The sequence below is a fragment of the Engraulis encrasicolus genome, chromosome 12 (genome assembly GCF_034702125.1).
Source record: "Engraulis encrasicolus isolate BLACKSEA-1 chromosome 12, IST_EnEncr_1.0, whole genome shotgun sequence".
Taxonomy (NCBI): domain Eukaryota; kingdom Metazoa; phylum Chordata; class Actinopteri; order Clupeiformes; family Engraulidae; genus Engraulis; species Engraulis encrasicolus.
The window spans coordinates 19223362-19228361 of record NC_085868.1 but is presented as its reverse complement, the minus strand read 5'-3'; the positions used below and the strand labels follow the sequence as shown (position 1 = coordinate 19228361).

Here is a 5000-nt window from a genome sequence, read left to right as displayed (position 1 = left end):
TTAGTACCCATGATTAGAGGTGAGGAGAGTTGCTGGGCGAATACACTGGCGGCCAGAAGATTAGTCGACTGACAATCACTGGACTGAACAACTACACCAGGGGTCCCCAAACTAAGGCCCGGGGGCCGGATGTGACCCTCCACCTCTCTGCACCTCACCATTTGAACTGGCCCAAAGAAGCAATCCTTACAGAAAAAAATAATGATAAAATATATTTTCAAAATATTTTATTTTGTTTATCAACAGGCCTTCCTACAATTTAATTTTGACTAACCTGGTGTGAATCACCAGAAGTCTCTTGTCTTGATAGTTTCTCATTTCACTATAAACAGGCCCACCGCTTCTATTGTATCACTCATAAACTGTCAATCACCATATTTTTCTAACCTTTCCTTGCCATTCTTACATGGTTATTAGAAATGAAAAACATGTGAAGTACTCACTTCTTTTGCAAATCACTTGTAATGATGAACAATGTTGTGCTAGAAATGATGGCTATAAAAGGCAGTGGCCTAATATAAAGCCCACATGATTGATCCCGGCCCCTGATCACAGTCAGGATTGATCACAGGCCCCCAGAGAAGAAAGTTTGGGGACCCCAAAACTACACAGTCGAGCGAGTCCAACACAAACTCACTCAAGTCACTCAAATCGCCTCTGGTCGCCTGAATCGCTTTTGTCTCTTCTGTCGGAAGCAACTCAATACAAAGTCACTGGTCGCTGGAATCGGTCAAATCGCATCTGGTATATGTGTGCCTTTAGTTATATTATGCAGGGAAGCTTTCACGGAAGAGACAAGTCTTCACTAGCTTCTTGAAGGTTGAGAGCGATGACCCTGCTCTTGTATCTTATTCTTCCGTTGAGGGACAATGACAGAAAACCATTTGGACTGGGATAAGTGTAGTGCATGTTAGTACCTATGATTATAGATGAGTTAAGTTAGTTATATTATGCAGGGCAGCTTTCTCGGAGGATATGAGTCTTCACTAGTTTCTTGAAGGTTGAAGGTTGAGAGGGATGACCCTGCTCTTCTAGCAGCTTAAATGGTAGCTTATTCCACCATTGCGGGACAATGACAGAAAACCATTTGGACTGGGATCACCTTGTAAGTAAGCGTAGCGAAGGTTAGTAACTATGATTAGAGATGAGTTCGGTCAGTTATTTTATGCAGGGAAGCTTTCTCTGAAGAGATGAGTCTAGCTTCGTAAAGGTTGAGAGGGATGACCCTGCTGTTGTAGCAACTAGTAGCTTATTATTGGGTAGTCACAGCTAAGCAGTTAAGGCTTCAGACTTGTTGGCGGTTCGACTCCTGACCCTCCAGATTACATCTGGTCTATTCGTGTCTAGCTATTTTATGCAGGAAAGCTTTCTCGGAAGAGGTGAGTCTTCACTAGCTTCTTGAAGGTTGAGAGGGATGACCCTGCTGGTACCTTTTTCCACCATTGAGGGACAAAAGATGAAGAGGGAGAGGAAGATGGAGCACTTCAAGGAAGATGAAGATTGTATACTTGGATTCATGGCATGGCTGTTTTTCAATGCATCTTGTTTTCCCTCCATAAAGCTCAGTAGCAATCTGGGGATGCATTTTATGTTTGCTGCGTGTGTGTGTGTGCGTGCGTGCGTGTGTGCATGCGTGCGTGCGTGAGAGAGAGAGAGAGAGAGAGAGAGAGAGAGAGAGAGAGAGAGAGAGAGAGAGAGAGAGAGTTTGAATGTGTGTGTGTGTGTGTGTGTGTGTGTGTGTGTGTGTGTGTGTGTGTGTGTGTGTGTGTGTGTGTGTGTGTGTGTGTGTGTGTGTGTGTGTGTGTGTGCGCGTGTGTGTGCGCTTGTGTGTGTGTGTGCGTGTGTGTGTGTGTGTGTGTGTGTGTGTGTGTGTGTGTGTGTGTGTGTGTGTGTGTGTGTGTGTGTGTGTGTGTGTGTGTGTGTGCACTGTGGGGATGAATTTTATGACACGTTGCACCCATAACTCAACACTCTGCCCTAACGTTTCGCTTCACACATGCTAACCTGCCCTGTATGTCTTACATGTCCTTTCGGGAATGAAAGGAATGAGGGAAGAGAAGGAGAGGAAGAGAGGAGATAAAGAATGAAGGAGAACATAGCAAGAGATGGAGGTGAGAGGAGAGAGATTTTGTAAGGTAGATGACAGAGTGTTAAAGAGAGAGAGAGAGAGAGAGAGAGAGAGAGAGAGAGAGAGAGAGAGAGAGAGAGAGAGAGAGAGAGAGAGAGAGAGAGAATGAGGGAGAAAGGAGTTAAAAATAGTGAGAAAGGAGAGAGTATATGAGGATTGAGGAATAAAGAAAGGGAGAGAGAGAGAGAGAGAGAGAGAGAGAGAGAGAGAGAGAGAGAGAGAGAGAGAGAGAGAGAGAGAGAGAGAGAGAGAGAGAGAAATGGAGGTGAGAGGAGCAATAGGAGATTCATAGCTCGTCATCTTTAGGAACATATTTTCCATAAATTACCATGAATGTGTGGTGTGTGTGTGAATGCGAGTGCGAGTGTGTGTGTGTGTGTGTGTGTGTGTGTGTGTGTGTGTGTGTGTGTGTGTGTGTGTGTGTGTGTGTGTGTGTGTGTGTGTGTGTGTGTGTGTGTGTGTGTGTGTGTGTGTGTGTGTGTGTGTGTGTGAGAGAGAGAGTGTGTGTGTGTGTGTGTGTGTGCGTGTGCGTGTGTGCGATGAATGCTAAGAGCATACTGAATGCATAAGTGAAGAAGTGGGGAGCTTTACAGTAGATGTTCTGTAAGTTTTATCACTATGGAAGGGAATGTATGTGAGTCATTCGATTCGTGGGCGCTTTTAGGTCCGTGGACTTTATTTGCCAATTCCACTAACTATAAACTGCATCCAATGATGTTTTGGACATTAGCACACATTTATCTGTCATATAATACAAACAGTCAAGACATAACATTATTTCCCTCAGCAAGAATGAATATTTAACACTGGTTTTGGGCGTTTTCATGCCGTCCTGTTTTCTAAATGTCAGATTCAGTCTTCATATTAGCATGTAAAGAAACTTGTTTTGCCCAAGACGATTGCAAATGTTGATTCACAGTAATCATCACAATATGACAAAACTGTCAGAAAGACCATTGTGCTTTCCATTATACATGAAAGTTGTGTGTGCACGAAAACTGTGTTAACCGTGTCACGGTCTGAAACCCCCTCCATAAATCAGTAATGGTTTGGTCTTAGGCCATATGAATAACATCACGTGATGTCATATCCTCTTTGGCAGGATATGGGAAGACTTTTTGGTAAATTTTGAACTCCATTCTTCCATAATTTAATCCATTCTTTTTCATGTTCTCATAGCGGGAAAATTGCCTATCAACTGTGTTATCAACATATTCATAACAATCTGAATTTGAAATCACATGTAGAAAAACACAGATAAAGCATACAAATACATGAATTGATTAAAGGGACACTGTGCAAGAAATGGTCAAAAAAGGTACTGCAATTATGCTGCTCATTGAAACTGGGCTGCCTATTGCCAAATTTGATCTTAACATGAAAGTTTACAAAGTAATAAACAAATATTTTCTAGTATGGTCCAAGTAGAGTCATTTTTGCAGCTAAAAATGGCTATTTTTGGAAATTCAAAATTCGGACCATGGAGAAGATCCCCCTTTTCATGTATGAAAAGTGCTATTTTTCCAGTCACATTGAATACTTAGAATTTGATGCTGGTGGTAAATGTTCATGAAAAAGGTAACATTAGTGAATGGGCAGCATGAATTTTGGAAATAAACAACTAAAAATCTCATACAGTGTCCCTTTAAGGTGTTGTGGTGGAACTTCTGAGGCCCTCAGGTAGCACAACACCCTGAAAGTGGCTGAAATGTCAAACCGTGTTACCGTCAATGGTGTTACGCATCAGCTATAGCAGTTGAGGAGGATAATGTTTTTGCCAATTCATCTCCATATTGATAGACAAACAAACACATTTGTGTTCTAGGGAGATAGATGTGTCTGCTCTGTTTTTTCTCCTGAAAAAGTTCCTACTTGTTCCCCTGCACTGTTGACCATAACACAGTTGAGTAACAAAAATCCTATGAACAGACACTAGGGATTATCTCTGGAGAGGGAAGTCTTGTGTAAGGAGGGTGACTAAATTCAAATCAGACGTTACAGAGATTTATAATGAAAAATGTGTCATTCTGTATCACAGTGAATCATAAAATCCTACTTATGAAGCTCAACAATCACATTTTCTATATCAGTTGCACAGATTGATGACAACATTATTGTTAAGGGACATTAGCACTTTCAAACGTATGTTGTTTCAACTCTGCAGATTTGTATATATGTTTGAAATGGCATAGTATTTGTCCATAACACTGTTGACAAAATAATCAAGCAAATGTTCGTTTTCATAAGAGTATTTATCAAATGATTTAAGATTAAGCTTGGCAATTTGTTTGTTTGGAAACTTAAATGTATACACTATGGAAACATCTAGGTCATTTATTTGAAAAAGAAAATACTGATAATTGACATTTTGCGTTTATATTACCAAAAGCGCACTCGAAACGTAGAATCAGTGATGTGAAGAAGGTGTATTCAAAGTGTGGACATACAGTAATCTTCATACTATTCTCTCTCTCTCTCTCTCTCTCTCTCTCTCTCTCTCTCTCTCTCTCTCTCTCTCTCTCTCTCTCTCTCTCTCTCTCTCTCTCTCTCTCTCTCTCTCTCGACTGATTTAAAAGCTTTACAGTAAAAGCTGGTCTATCTATGAAACAGACAAGCCTCACAAACTTGTGTGTGCACCACTGTTTGCTGTGTGTGTGTGTGTGTGTGTGTGTGTGTGCGCTCACGTGTGTGTGTGTGTGTGTGTGTGTGTGTGTGTGTGTGTGTGTGTGTGTGTGTGTGTGTGTGTGTGTGTGTGTGTGTGTGTGTGTGTGTGTGTGTGTGTGTGCGCGTGCGTGCGTGTGTGTGTGTGTGTGTTGTCTGATTCCCATGTCCTGTAAAACATGTACCCTTGTAACAACAGGGTGTTAAACAG

General features: G+C 41.6%; 1 protein-coding gene across 1 annotated transcript in view; it reads right to left on the bottom strand.

Moving 5' to 3' along the window:
* LOC134460383 (von Willebrand factor D and EGF domain-containing protein-like) overlaps window positions 1-5000 on the bottom strand; it is a 163169-nt gene that overhangs the window by 61365 nt on the left and 96804 nt on the right. The window lies entirely within an intron of this gene.